Source organism: Pelobates fuscus, chromosome 2 (genome assembly GCF_036172605.1).
Source record: "Pelobates fuscus isolate aPelFus1 chromosome 2, aPelFus1.pri, whole genome shotgun sequence".
In the NCBI taxonomy this organism is placed as follows: Eukaryota; Metazoa; Chordata; class Amphibia; order Anura; family Pelobatidae; genus Pelobates; species Pelobates fuscus.
Window position 1 is genome coordinate 87,092,203 of NC_086318.1, and position 16,413 is coordinate 87,108,615.

Consider the following 16,413-nt stretch of genomic DNA (forward strand, 5'->3'; position numbering starts at 1 on the left):
TCCCACCTGCGTGGAGCGTGGCCTTCCGGTCCGAGACGACAATTGTTCCAAATACAGGCTTCTCCATGACAAGCCTGTAATTGGACCACATGCGGCCCCATTGACATCAGGTTTCCGATTTTGCTGAGATCGGAGCTGAGGGACCTAATCCATAGGGCTTATTGAGGCACTTAACAAACCACCTCCACCCTCCTCCCCCCCTGCTCAAAACGGTTAAAGTAACCCAATATATATGAACAGGAAGAAACATTCCAAGTCTGCTTCTCATGCTTCCAATTTAGCCTTAAATCTGATATTCACTTTGAACAGTTCTCACTTTAGTGAATAATCTTGTAAGTATATTCACTAGACTCTGAATTAAAGTGAACTGCAACTCAAAATGGCAAAATTCGAGGGGGCGGGGCGCACCGCCGAGCTGGACGGTCGCATTCACGTCCAGCTCCTGCTGAGCATACATAATTAAACACCTAAAACATGGTAAACGACCTAAGAACAAACAGCATGGGTGTTTGGTGACACGGAGACACCGGATCCAGGGAGAGACTGGCTCATGGAGCTGCAGTCCCCTGGAGGCGCAGCCCTCGACGACAGAGTGGGGGCCTAAGCCGGCGGTGAGAGGGGTGGACGGCCGCTGCCCCTCTATACTGCCTAAAGGTGCCGACTTGGAAGCTGAGACCCGGGTGGACCTGGCCCCATTCCCCCCCCCCCCCATGGACCGGCAGGGGTTATCCTGGTCCCCACCTGTGCACTCAAGGCCCGACGACAAGGCCACTCTGCTTGTGGTTCCTGTACATTATGGCCGGTTAACCTTTGCACATATCCAGGTCAATGTACAGGAAATGGGATATGACGACACAAAACGTAATATGCCAAGTATCCATAGTGAAGGGCTTCTAAAAATACACATTATATAAATGGTTGCTGTATATTTTCCAAAACAGTTACTTTCTGGACAAATTGTTATAGATTTCTCTTTGGCCAAAGTTATAATGATTCCATCTAAAACATACCACAACAGTTTGATAACTTACAATGGGGGGACGTTAGGCACAAAGCTGTTGTAGTTCTTGTGCTTGTAATGTTTCTTTAATTGGGGAGGATAGATACTAGTTAGAACGTTAGCCTCTTTCCTAAGAGCTCAGACATTTTAGTGTGTATGTGTTAGCAACAGGGCTCAACATCAAAAACATTTCAAGCAATGTATCTTTAAACAATAGTATATATGTTGTGAGTTTATTTGAATAATGTGATCTTGTTCCACATAATTTATACAAATCACTCGTCTTAGCAGACCATTGGGTCATCAAATAATTCATAGATTCGCCCTGTCTCCAATAGCCCTTACTCCTGGAACAAAAGTGATTTGAAATCTTGAGACATTTGCATTTTAGATTGTCATCCTAATTCTTAGAATTATTGGATCATCCTACCACTAAACGTCCTAAATGTCTAGATAATTCACATACAGTATTATTCAGCTATGCTCATTATATTTTTCCTGCTGTAATGTGTGCCTGTAATAGGAGTTGTGTCAGACAGCTATACATGTGTACAAGAGCAGTTGGGGAATTAATAAGATCTGAATTTGCAGTTGAATTGAATTTGCTTACAATTGTTACACATTACACTTTTTTACTCTCTAAATGTAAAACACCTATTCATCTATTGTCCCATAGTTAGCATAATCAGTTCATGTACATGGTTGTCATTTGAAAAATAATTTAAATATATTGCAATACAATTAGTGGAAGGGGAACCCAGACATTACCAAGACCTGCCCAGAAACTAACCAATTTACATATACTAATTAATGAAACAAACAAAGAAATATAGAAAGATTGGTGACCAATCCAGCAGTTTTCAAGGAATAAATCTGCATGAAAGTAAAACAATAATTCAGAAGAATTTACAAAAAAAACATCATTATATGATCTGCATATATTATATACACTATATTATTAGCATTTATATGGCACCAACATATTTTGTCAAGTAGCAAACCCGTGTGGTGGTTCACTCTGTGCATTAAAAACTGTAATGTGTGGTATGACTGATATTGTGCAATGATGGGGCCCTAATCTCGGCTCAGCACTGGGACATACATGTTTCAGCCTCCTCTCCCAGTAATGATATGCCAGACAAGACCAGCCACTGGCCTGAAAGGGACACTATAGTCACCACTATAGTCACCACAGTCACCACAACCACTACAGTTTGATGTAGTGGTTCTGGTGTCTATAGTATGTCCTGGCAGGATTTTCAATGTAAAGGCAGTGTTTACATTGCTTCCTAGTAACACGTCTAGGTGCAGTCACTCATCTTCAGGCTCTTCATGTGGAGACGCTGAACGCTCTCTGTAGAGAAATAATAACCCAGTCAAAAGATATGCAGAGACAAAGCAGGTACTACTTTGCCTCAGTATTTTTCCTACGCCTGACACTTCTAGACACTTGGTGGAGCTACCACCATTTAGAAGTGTCTATCTCTTAGCCATCACCAGTGACGGCTGCAGAGATATTAGCTGTATCTATGGAGGATACAGCAGAAACATTGGCTCCTGGTGCTGAAGCGCCAGGTGCAAAAGATGACAGGCCGAAAGAAGATGGCGGCACCTGCGTGGGACAGGTTGGGGTAGGTAAATCTCACCTTTCCCTGCCCCCCCCCCCCACCCACAAGACCACTAGCAGCGATGTCACCCCAGACAGTGACAGTGCCGTTTTAAGCACCCTATTTCACTATTTGTCACAGACCCACTCACACTCATTCTACTGGGCACATCTGCAATCTCAGGCACTCTTACATGAAGATCATTTTAGCAATATCCTGAAGAACAGAAATACTGGGGATGCCCCAGAGGACCCAATAAAGTGACAAACTGTTCGCTGGGGGTCACCTGACACCATAAACGCTCAGACTGCCATAATGATAATGGTGCTTAGATAACACCTTAACACCTTATTGTAACCCAACATAATATTGTAAAGCGCTACGGAATCTATCGGCGCTATATAAATGGCGATAATAATAATAATAACTTCTAATTAACCCTTTTCTCAACCATCTTATTAACCCCTATTGACATTTCTCATTAACCCCTTACTCATCCCCCCATTGACCCCTAATTAACCCTCTCACTGACTCCTTACCTAACCTCCTTACTAGCCACTTATCCCCTCCCCTAGTCTACCTAGTTCAACATATCTACTCAGATGTCCTCCCCTAATTCCTAATTACAAATCCACTATCACAAATCTATTATCCTTCCATACAGTGGGGTGTCTCTGTTGTCTGTAGTTGGGAAGTGTTTTTAAATGTCTAGTTCATTGTTTAAGTCCCTGTCTGATGGTTTCGTGGTTTAGTAACCATGCAAAGCTTGGGGCTTGGATATATGCAAATACTATTAAGGAATGTTTGTCCTTGAACAATGAAAATGTAATTATGATTGAGGTTAAACTGCTTATGTCCCACATGTATTACCCCATTAGTGCCCATGTTCTAAAGGAGAAGGTTGCTTTGTTCTGCTGAAAATTAGGATTTCCCAAAAATAATGAGCAAAGAGGGTGTTCTCTGGCAAGCTCCTGTGCTCTGATAATAGACCTATTGTTGGTTAAGTGTTATGTAATCTAGTATTTTGCCTCGGGGCATGTGTAAAAGTATCCGTGTGACTCAATAAAGATACACATAGACCACTGTAACAAACAAACAAACAAGGCATTCCTCCCAACATTGTGAATTATGGAATTGTGCGCAGGTCTTCCAGGGGACATCACCAGTGATGGGTTGTCCTATCTCGGAAGCTGGAATGCCCACCCTCTGAAGGGGTATACCATCCAGGTCAAGCAGACAAGCCTCCAAGCCAGCACCCAACATATAGGACAATGTAGAAAGAGCTGCTGTAAAGAATTGTTTACAGGACCACCCTCAGTACTACCGGTAATTAATAATAAAATGTAACCTTTGGCCAGTGTTGTATGTTCCTTGCATGGTGTTTTGGGGGGGTATTTTAAGTTTTCTCTGTCTTTTGGAATTCTAGGCCCGGCATGTGATAGAACATTGCCAACCTTGGATGTTCTGACCTAGTGTATATTAAACTATCAAAGAGGTAATGGTTTAGCTCACCTTCTTAAATCAGCAATCCTTTTTATTTACACAAAACCAAAGAAAAATAAACAGTTTCGGCCAAGTATTTGGCATTTGTCAAGACTTGACACTACTATTACTACTACTACTACTACTTTTTTTGAATACAAATACAGAAAAAACAAGTCCTGCGCTCAAACTCCCACTACTCTTGGACGTCAGCAACGACCATAGTACATCAGCCCCAATACATACAGTAAAAACCAAAGAAAAAAGTTACCTGCGCTCTTCCCAAATCCCTATGCGTATTTGAACAAATGGAGGTTATTTAGTTTCTCCAATGGCCATGAGAGACTTTAGCCCACCTGCCACGTCAAGGCTAACCTCTCAGGTGCATCCTACACTAACCTTTCATCTTGCTTCCTTGATCTTCTGGCAAAGATATCTCTAATGAGACAGAAAGCGGTATTTTTTATATACATCTCTACATGCTTATTAACTCTTAATAAGGAACACATGGGATGAGTGGCAGCATTGTAACATAGCAATGTGATACAAAAGTGAATACAAATACAAAAAAACAAGTTCTGCGCTCAAACTCCCACTATGGGCGGCACTTTTTTGATTGCATATGCTGGATTCGGGATCGTCTGCACCCTTCAAGATAAAAAAAAATTACTTTGTATAATCGTGCTGTTCACTAATTAGTTGGTTTTATATTATACTATTGGATTTGTTTTACTCAGAGCTCGGTTAGCATGTCATGCTGAAGATAATTATTGCCATCAATATATCACTACAGTCATCATCACAATATTCAATCATATCCGGTGTAAACATTGGAGCTAGGTAACAGTTTCAATTTGCATCTTCCATCAACGAACATAGTACCATACGACTGGAAGTGTCATGTCGCTCACCCATTTCCCATTTGAAACTGAGGGTAAATAACTGAACCAAATGAACAGAAAAATTAAAACAATTGAGAATAACTGTAAAAACTAATGCACTTAAGGCACCTCAAGAGAAAAAGATAGAAAGGGACGTCAAAGGCCGTTTTGGCTTATAAGTATCATCTGCCACATCCAACCAAACAGCACTATATACAAATTACACCCTGATTCATATATATGAGCATTGAAATTATTATTATTATTATTTTCTTCAATACACGGCTTTTTAACCGTTACTTTTTAGTTGTCCAATATATTACTTTTTTTGTGTGTGTCGATTTGTGTATATATTTAAATATATATATATATATATATAATATATATATATATATATATATATATATATATATATATATATATATATATATATATATAAAGGAATCCAGATAGCACTCTCAGGACTGTTGAATCAAATAAAACTTACCGTAGCTTTTAATGAGCTTCTAAAAAAGAATCAACGTTTCAGTCTGTTAAACACAGACTTTCATCAGTTCTTTATATATATATATATATACAGTCACTTATGTCACTTAACAAAGGGTGCACTCACAGTCAGGCCCGGATTGGCCATTGGGCAAATCAAAACTGTTTACTAGAATCATACTAGCGATCAGAAGAGCTCTGGCTCAATCCTGGCTACAAACTGAGGTCTCTGGAAAGAACTAGTCTTAGAAAAAATAAAAGACAACTATTTAATGGATAAGCACATGGCACTCTGGTGGACAACCTAACAGGTTGGACACTCTGTTCCAGCCTTTGAAAGAATGGAAGGAAGCCTTCGAAAAAGTATGGCTACCGTAGGATATGTCTCTTTTTTTCTTTCTTCTTCATTGCCCTACAACCCATGCTGAGATCTACCATACTGCACTGTTAATTCCTATAATTGTGAAAGAGACAGAGTACTTGAAGTGATTGGTCATAGCCGTATAGATACTTTGCAAAATGAAAATGTCAAAAATCTTACTTCTTTCTCTCTTTTTCTTTTCAAATGTTTTTATTAACGAATTTTCGATAAGAAATCAATAATACAAAAATACATCACTATTAACAATAATAACAGGGGAAAAATTTTAACTAACATCATCCGATGCTCAGCGCAGAGGGAGCGCTGGAAAAAAGGTAAGGTATTAACCCCTTCCTCCCTCTTCAGCCCGGCGGGAGTGGGACCCTGAGGGTGGGGGCACCCTCAAGGCACTATAGTGCCAGGAAAACGAGTTTGTTTTCCTGGCACTATAGTGGTCCTTTAACATATGGGGAATACCCAAGCAGTAAACAATACAGGGAGGGAATATATGCCCAGAAATCTTTATTTGTTTTGAAGATTATTTAAGACTGAAAGACCCAATTGCTTATCAGAATCTGAAGAAACATCCAGTCGGTAATGACGAATTTCCTCCTGTATGAAACGTTACTTACGATTCGTACAACATGTCTGTTATAGTGTTCGGGTAAACATGGAACGTTCGGTTGTTATGCGGCTTTTTGCTCCACTTTGGAGCAGTTCGTATAATTACAGCCGAATGCCCTATTGTAGAAATAGGTATTCCCTGGGTCCATACGGACATTCGCATAATTTTATGTATATGTTTGATAGGCTGCTGGCCTCTAGAGGCCATAGGGGAGTACTGCACGTTTCTGATCAAATACTTTTCTGTTTAAATTTAATTAAGCAGTGCATTGTTGCTTAATTTTGTTCTGCCCATTGGATATGTTGTAACAAGATGTTTTATAGGTTGCCGGGCTTGAACCTTGAACAAAGGTTTCACAGGCTGGACCTTAAGTGGTGCCTTTTGGTTTTGGTTTATGAGCACACGCTACCAGATCTATTGCCACTTCAGAGTCTGGTGTTTCACCAGAGAGCATTTGCAAAGCGGCTAATTGGTCTTCTCTGAAAACATTTATTCGTCATTACCGACTGGATGTTTCTTCAGATTCTGATAAGCAATTGGGTCTTTCAGTCTTAAATAATCTTCAAAACAAATAAAGATTTCTGGGCATATATTCCCTCCCTGTATTGTTTACTGCTTGGGTATTCCCCATATGTTAAAGGACCACTATAGTGCCAGGAAAACAAACTCGTTTTCCTGGCACTATAGTGCCTTGAGGGTGCCCCCACCCTCAGGGTCCCACTCCCGCCGGGCTGAAGAGGGAGGAAGGGGTTAATACCTTACCTTTTTTCCAGCGCTCCCTCTGCGCTGAGCATCGGATGATGTTAGTTAAATTTTTTCCCCTGTTATTATTGTTAATAGTGATGTATTTTTGTATTATTGATTTCTTATCGAAAATTCGTTAATAAAAACATTTGAAAAGAAAAAGAGAGAAAGAAGTAAGATTTTTGACATTTTCATTTTGCAAAGTATCTATACGGCTATGACCAATCACTTCAAGTACTCTGTCTCTTTCACAATTATAGGAATTAACAGTGCAGTATGGTAGATCTCAGCATGGGTTGTAGGGCAATGAAGAAGAAAGAAAAAAAGAGACATATCCTACGGTAGCCATACTTTTTCGAAGGCTTCCTTGCATTCTTTCAAAGGCTGGAACAGAGTGTCCAAGGTTGTCCACCAGAGTGCCATGTGCTTATCCATTAAATAGTTGTCTTTTATTTTTTCTAAGACTAGTTCTTTCCAGATGTCAGGATCGGGACAGGGATCCAACACGCAGAATACAAACAGGAGCTAGGTACGTATACCGGACCTTAGAATGGCTGGACTAACGTAAGGAGAAAGCAAAGAATGGTCAGAGACAAGCCGAGGTCGAGGGAACGAGAGAACAGGTAAGCGAGAGAAGAGCCGAGGTCAAAGGACACGAGAGATAAGCAGGAACGAAAGTACAAGCCGAGTCAGAACCAAAGAGACAATAGTAATAAGAGCACTGAGTGACCAGACAAGCTAGAACCACGACAGGGCAATGAACCATTACACACATCCCTATTTTATACCTAGCTCTTTGATTGATGACTCTGCCCCTGCCGAGCCCTGATTCGTTGTTCGGAACTAGATTGACAGGTCGGGACGTGATTACCGTCATGACGTCGGCTCCTGAGCGCCGCGTCATAAAAGGAAGCGGGGCTATCGCGGCCGGCGTGTAAACGGTTATGAGAGCTGTGAGGATTGGGTGAATCAGTCCCCCTGAGAGGACGGCCGTTAGAAAGTCTAACCTCCTCCGAGGTAGAGACTTCAGGTACCCTGACACCAGAGACCTCAGTTTGTAGCCAGGATTGAGCCAGAGCTCTTCTGATCGCTAGTATGATTCTAGTAAACAGTTTTGATTCATGGGTATTCAATCCCTCTATAGGCTTAGACAGGAGAAATGCCCATAGATCCTTGTCAATGTGTCTGCTGAAAATAAATGTGAATAACAATCTAATCTTCTCCTAGAATTTTCCATCTTGGGTCACTCCCCCTCCTCCTCCTCCCCCTTTGTGTTCTCTGGGCATCCATATGTAAAATTGGGGCAGATTTTGCCCCATTAGTAGAGATTCTAAATCTACCCATCCCCTCGGTGTCAACATTTCTGTCCTTATTTAGGTTGCCTATACCTCACAAGCCTGGGATTGGTAGTATTAATTCCTGGCATAAACTAGTAGGAAGGAACTCTACAGTGGGCACATATGGGAACCACTAAATATTACATTTATCAGTAATTCTTACTACCAGTGCATTGTTACCTGTTAGGTTTTACTATTGCGTTGTGATTAGGTAGAAGATATAGTTAAGTAAGGCCTACTGTGTGACTAGTTCCTATGAGTCTGATATATGCTGCATTTCCTAGGAAAGAACTTTAACAGAAATGAACTAATGTGTACTGTATTTCAGTTCCTGTTAATGATGACCCATTTTCATTTGTATTCTTGTTACGTTAAAGGCAGAGTATTTTCAAGAACAGGTTAATACTACTGTATCGCTCATCTGGCAGCGCAACAGTTAATCCCCTTTCGTTGTTAACAGGAGGGGGAGGAATAAAGCAAGAATGTCAGAACCTAATGAGATTGCTCAGTAGGGGACAGTGACCTGTTTACAGCTTCCTCTGTCAAGAAACCTTGTCTACTCTCTTGGAATTGCAAAGGCCACTATGTCTGCATGTTGTGTCTATTGAGTAAAGTACCGATTACACAGCCAATGTATCTACTGCTGACCCTATCCAGCACATTCCAGCACCGTGCTACGGAGACATTGCAGGTAGGTGGGCTCCTGTAACTACTTTAGCCTAGAACTCATATTTGATCTGTACTAATATGTACCAATTTCATATTGGGTCCATATTTACAAGGAATCATGGTCTATGTTTAACCCTCATTGTACTTTTGTTCTGACTTTTACTTTGAGGCCTATGTAGGAAGGATTAATCTTAAACACTTTGCACCCTCACCTATGCCAATTTCATACCTCGCAGTGGGTGTATTTACCGATGAATTGATAAATAATGTCAAGAATGAGGCCAACAAACATGCAATGGAAAAAAAACAAAAAAAACAGCCGAATTGGTGAATCTGACCCACTCATGTTTAGCCTAAATGTCACTTGCAGACTCTTATTCACCACTATTCAAACACAACTTATCGTCTTGGTTCCTCTATAATACTAGGTGAATCAACATGTTTTGCCAGCACCAGAAAATGACTGGTGTGCTTAGAGGTTCAGTTACAATCCATTGTAAATATTTGGAAACTATTAATCAGCTTGAAAATGGGTCTTCATTGAATGCTTGAGGTTTTGTTTATGCCGTAAACAGTTTGCCTCTTATTTAAGCAACCATAAAGACAATTAGTTTATAAAGTTATGTTTCATCGATTACTTGAAGGCCATTTCGCGCAGTGCAATTGGTCTTATTGAAGACAAGAATGAAGCAGTGGAGAAACAGATTATGATGCAGAGTAACACCTTGGTCATTGGTTTGTGAGGCCATATACCAAGCACCTGTAAAACTAGAGGCAGTTTGAATGAAGTGGTGTCCACACCTTATCTTGAGGTCAGATGGTTTCATTGCACCTTGTATTTGGCATGTTCCACGTGTTCCTCTCATTTACTGGTATAACTAGAGTTTAGGCTTGCACACAGTCTTGTGTCTGGTTGCAACACCTGCCATGGGACAGCGTACAGCCATATCCCTTTTTAAATTCATACTTAGGCATCATAAAACGATACCAGGAAGTAACCGGACCGGTTGTCCGATGGACAGAATTGGGTGTAACAAGGTTAATTTTAAAAGTGTCAGTTTCTACTGTAATCTGCCCTTTTTGTAAAATGAAAAAAAGAGGATACACTATCCACACAGTAAACGCTTCACCAGATTTGTGCTTTATGGATCTGGAGTTCTCCTTTAAAGGAACACCATAGTCACCAAAACAATGTTAGCTTAATGAAGCAGGTTTGGTGTATAGATCATGCCCCTGCAGTCTCTCTGCTCAATTGTCTGCCATTTAGAGTTAAATCACTCTGTTTATGGGGGCGGGGCCTGACTGCCAAGATGGCCGGACGCACTCTCTGATAGCTCCGGCACCAGCGGGCGCAAAAATCACTAATCCTGTTCTACCGAGGAATGACAGCAGTGCATAGTGCCCGGAAATCGGTGCAGGAACCTGTACAGAACATGCCGATACCTGTCTCGCATAAAAATGCGAAACGAGCGCTTGAACCGGCCATGAGGCCTAAACAGGAGCGGAGCCTAAGGCCTGGGGGAGGCGGCCGATCGCCCGGCAAGGGAGCCGCTTATAAGCATGAACCAAACGCTGCCCTGCTACCCCCCCCTCTGGACCGGCGGGGGATATCCCGGTCCATGCTGGGGGTTCCCACCCCCGCAAAGCTACGCAAACAAGCAACAAAGATGGTGGTGAAACGAAACTGCCAGGACCCAGGCAAGATGGCGCCACTGGCACGGCCAGCAACGCATCACACCCGTCTAAAGCCACCCAAGCATACCTTAAACTTCTTTGACCAACTCTGTGCGAGCCTCAGGACGAAGCTCAGTGCCAACAGTCATGCCTTCCGGCGAGCGAGGAGACTGGCGGCGGCATGGATTCGCCCAGCAACCCGGCGACACCTGTGTGGATCCCCGCCAGGCACCGCTAGGGCGGCCTCCCGATGGCATCGACAAACACGAGGGCGGGAAAAGGCAGCATGTCCCGCGGGCGACAGCGTCCACTCCCGCTCACACCGGGGCGAGACCAGCCAGCATGCCCAAGCTGTCTACCGCACGGAGACTTCCGACCTCCACGCTAACCTCACCAGCCCCCGAACCCCAGCCTGCGACGACAAGACTCACCAGAACGGTGAACATCACCCAGGGACCTCGGGAAGGGCCCGGCGAGGGGAACGTCCAAAAGCCTTAACCACTGGTGCGCTGGCACCCGAGCAGCCCCGCCAAGGCAGCCGTTCAAGATACGACCAAACAAGGAGCCCCCACTGTACGCCCACAGCACCCCAGAGAATACTTACTAAAGAGTCCATACTGCCCTGCAAGCAGATGACCAAAGCGGCTCCCAGTCATGGACACAGCAAGTATCCACTACTGAGGCCTGACACAGGCATAGGCTGACAATCTCCTTACAGGCAATCCATAGCCCTCATCTGGCTTGCATTATTTGCTTTAATTTTTACTACAAGTTTTTTTTTTTTGTTTGTTTTTTTTTGTTGTTTGTTTTCTCTAGTCACTCTGGCGATATTAAGTAACCTGTCCCACGTATTGCCACCTGGTGGACTCTTGCCTCACGTATCTGAGGATGTAGTGACACATCTTGTTTATTTTTATCACCAGCTTAAAATCTCTGCTCCATTTCTTTTTCTTTTCCCCATCCCTCACTTGGACAGCACTTTTTAGGACTACCACCCCTAGCATCCCCGACCAACAACCTACTGATGGACTCTCCTACCCTGCGAAGAGGTGTAATAACCAGCGTACAGCTCCAGATTGATATGCCTTATTAGCATGTGTTTCATCTTAGCTTGTGTTTCTTATTCTCTTTTACTTTGGTAAGCATTTGATATGTGCCGCGCAGACACAGTCCTCAAACATAGAAATTCCCATGCACAATAATGTTGATCATATTGCCTCAGCCACCCACCCCCAGTCATTGCCTAAGCAGTCTTGGGAATAACACACGGTCCTCTTACAACAGGATGGGTTTTATTTACCTAATAGATTGGCAATAACTTTAGTGAAGCACTGCGCAGTGGAGACTATCTCCTTTCCTCTGCTTGTATGGTTCGAAGTTCTCAGATCCTACTGCGCGGACCAGTGGTTACTATTTCTTGTAAATCGTGTTTAACTTTGCTATTATTTCTTTATTATATTAACAAAAAAGGTGCTGACAACTCGATATATATTGTTTATCTCGCATGCTACTCTTGGACATGTCAAAATGACTATACTTGCATGTTGTTCCCTTAAAGCACTACTAACAAAGAATTGAAACAAATAATCTTTAGGATAGCTAGTTAACGTTTGCAATGTGTTATAACTGGTCAGATCTATTCTTAACAAGCATAAAGCCTGTAATACTATTGCCTACCTTGGTAGGAATGTAAGCTCCCTGGGACATATTATAACCCTAAAATGTGTAACCATAGGCTACCACTATAAGGACACCGAGCCCAATTACCAGGCACTGAGCCCTGCATGTTACGTTTTTTTTTTTTTTTTTTTTTTTGTTATAAATTAATTACTTCTCATTTCTGATACCTCCCCTTACGCTGCCTAATGCTACTGCAATGCGAATTATTACTGACGATCTACCTTGCCCGTTAACCTACCGTATACCTACTTTAACTTGTACTAATGTACCAAACAAACCCTGTTTCTGGTATTACGCATTCCATGTGAGCAAAATGCATGGCGTGTAAGTAAGGATAATGATCTTGTTTGCTTCTCATAGTTACTAGCATCCTTCTGTTTACTTATAGAAAAAACAGCTTACTACTGTCGAGCTATTTAATACAAACTACACGACCAAGCTGAATGTTATTTTATGTTTGATTTTTTAACAAAAATGTGCACAGTTAGGCCAATATGCCTACTCTGTTAACCTCATTGTTCACTCCTAATTTGCTTTTGCTGTTGTGGCATAGCAAGAAGGCTTGTTACTCTTATACACGTCAAAAATAAAGAATTTAAAAAAAAAAAAAAAAAAAAAAAAAAAAATCACTCTGTTTATGCAGCCATAGTCACACATCCCTGCATGTGACATTTAGAATTTTTTATCTTCTGCTCAGTTAATAGCTTGTTAGACCCTGCACCCTCCTGTGTGTTATTAATGTTCAATTTACAGAGCAGGAGATAAAAAACTTTTAAAGTCAGTTAGTTCTGATTGAAAATGAAACCCTTTTGTTTTCAGGCAGGCTGTGTCAATCATAGAAACATAGAATGTGACGGCAGATTAGAACCATTCGGACAATCTAGTCTGCACAATTTTCGAAATACTTTAATTAGTCACTGGCCTTCTCTGTCATGCCGAACTTACCTTTCCCCAATCGATTCCTTTTCTCTCCCTCTCTCAGGATCTGTTCTTCTTTTCTTCCTATCTGCTATAGTTTTCTTTAAAACGTAAGAAAAAGTAGGGACTATTTCTCTTCTGGAGGTTTCCTACGCAGTAACCAGCGGTGACCAGCGGAGGAGCAAAGTGTGCTTCGTTTCCGGTGTTCACAGCAATTTTCCCATGATCCTTAGCTTTCCTCCCTGTTCCCACGATGCTTCCTGTCACTTAGACAGAACGCCGGCAAAGCTGCCGAATTGCGTTCTAACAGTTTCTCCATTCGTGTTAGAACGCAATTCGGGACTTTGTTCGGATCGGAATTTCATTCGAATGAATGAAACTCCGATCCTATTCATTGCTGTGGCTGCATCTTGAAGCCGCTTAGTAGTTAACTCCCTAATTCCCATGGTATTAGGGAGCTATCTACTAAAAGGCTGAAAGACCTTAATTGGTCTTTCAGACAAATTTACTAATACTAAGTAAAGATTACTTAGTATTAGTAAATTATGCCCCTACTCGCTATACTGCGAGTAGGGGCATGTCTAGTAAGCAGTGAGCAGCCTGTGTCATTTTACACAGCGTGGGAAAGTTCTTTGGAATTTCCCCACGCTGTGTAAAATGACACAGAGCACTGTGATTGGATGGATTTCAAGGCCACCAATCAGAGTGCTCTGTGTCATTTTACACAGCGTGGGAAAGTTCTTTGGAATTTTCCCACGCTGTGTAAAATGACAAAGAGCACTCTGATTGGCTTAAACCAACCGATCAGAGTGTTCTTAGTCTAATTGCAGGGCGGGGCAAGGCTTCATAAGCCTTCCCCTGCCCTGCAGAGCTCAGTCTGCGCGGAGCCCTCCATGGGTGAAGATGGATTAATTTTTTTAGCGTCGTTTTTTTCTTTTTCGTCTGGATTTTTTGGGGGCGCTCAGGCTTTTTATTTTATTTTAAGTTCGACGGGTATGATGGCTTTTTATTTGGACTTTTTTGGGGCTGAAAAATGAAGATTTTAGAAAAAAGAAGACGCCAAATGGTAAGTTTAATTTTTGTTTACAGGTTAGATATTTTATTGCCCCCTCACTATTTTTAGGGTGAGGGGGGTAGGTAGGGGATAGTTTATTTGTTGGGGGGGGGGGGTGACTAGGGGCTTGGGACCCCTAGTCACCTTGATTAGGGGGGGGATTTTTATTTAGGGCCCCCACCCACCGTTCAGGGGTGGGGGCCAGGGAGAGGACAGTAGGTCCCTCCCCCTTATTGTTTTTTTAGGGCCCCCACCCACCGCTCAGCAGTGGGGGCCAGGGGGAGGACAGTAGGTCCCTCCCCCTTATTGTTTTTTTAGGGCCCCCACCCACCGCTCAGGGGTGGGGGCCAGGGGGGGAGGGCAGTAGGTCCCCCCCTATTGTTTTTTTAGGGCCCCCACCCACCGCTCAGGGGTGGGAGCCTGGGGGGAGGACAGTAGTTCCCCCCCACCATTCTTATATAGGGCCCCCACCCACTTTTCAGGGGTGGAGATCGGGGGGGGGGGAGGACAGTAGTCCCCCTCCACCCCACCATTCTTATATAGGGCTGGGGGGAGGTGTCCCCCTCCTTATTGTAATTTATGTAATTTATTTTCTACAGTGAGCAGCCACAGGCTGCTCACTGTTTAGTGGACATGCCCCTACTCGCGGTATAGCGAGTAGGGGCATTGGGGAGATTTTAATCTCCTTTATACTATTATATTGACCCCCATAGAGTGAGGGGGGACCTGGGGGGGCTTATGAAGTGGTGGGGAGTACTGCTCCCTGCCGCTTCTATTTTTACATATTACAAGGAGGGAGCTGCACGCCGGTAATAAACTGAACGAACAAACGAGCACTGATACTCAATGTTTGTTTGTTCGTCTGATTTTTCTATTCATTCATTCGTCTGTCTGATGAATGAATGAATAGATGAAATTCCAGTTCACATGTCCAGGTGTTTCACTGGGCATGTGCGGGAATCTCACAGTCTGTCTAGTGTGGGCAGATGACGTGTCCCACAGGGACTTCACCTACCCACACAAAGATGGCGGCGCCCTGAATATAGATGAACAGAAATTACAGATTAATAAGTAGGTAATCTGGGGGGCTTAGGGGCATTTGGGGGTGACTAAAGGGTCAACTGGATGTAGTGGAGGCGGGAGGGGGGTTAAAAAAAATGGGATTCGGTATGACAGTGCCGCTTTAAGTCTAGGATAGCATTATGCCTCTCCCACGCATGCTTCAACTTCCTCACTGTGTTAACCTCTACCACTACAGTTGAAAGGCTATTCCATGCGTCCACTACCCTCAGTACTCAGTAAAGTAATACTTCCTGAAATGATTTTTAAACCTTTGCCCCTCTAATTTAAGACTTTGTCCTCTTGTGGTAGTTTTTCTTCTTTTAAACATAGTTTACTCCTTTACTGTGTTGATTCCCTTCATGTATTTAAATGTTTCTATCATATCCCCCTGTCTCGTCTTTCCTCCAAGCTATGCATGTTAAGATCCATTAACCTTTCCTGGTAAGTTTCATCCTGTAGTCCATGGACCAGATTAGTGGCACTTCCCTGAACTCTTTACAAAGTGTCAATATCATTCTGAAGATATGGTCTCCAGTATAATACTCCAAGTGAGGTCTCACCAGTGTTCTGTCCAATGGCATGAGCACTTCCCTCTTTCGACTGCTAATACCTCTCCCTATACAACCAAGCATTCTGCTAGCATTTCCTGCTGCTCTATTACATTGTCTGCCTACCTTTAAGTAATCTGAAATAATTACCCCTAAATCCCTTTCCTCAGATGTTGAGGTTAGGACTCTATCAAATATTCTGTACTCTGCCCTTGGGTTTTTACATCCAAGATGCATTATCTTGCACTTATCCACATTAAATGTCAGTTGCCACAACTCTGATCA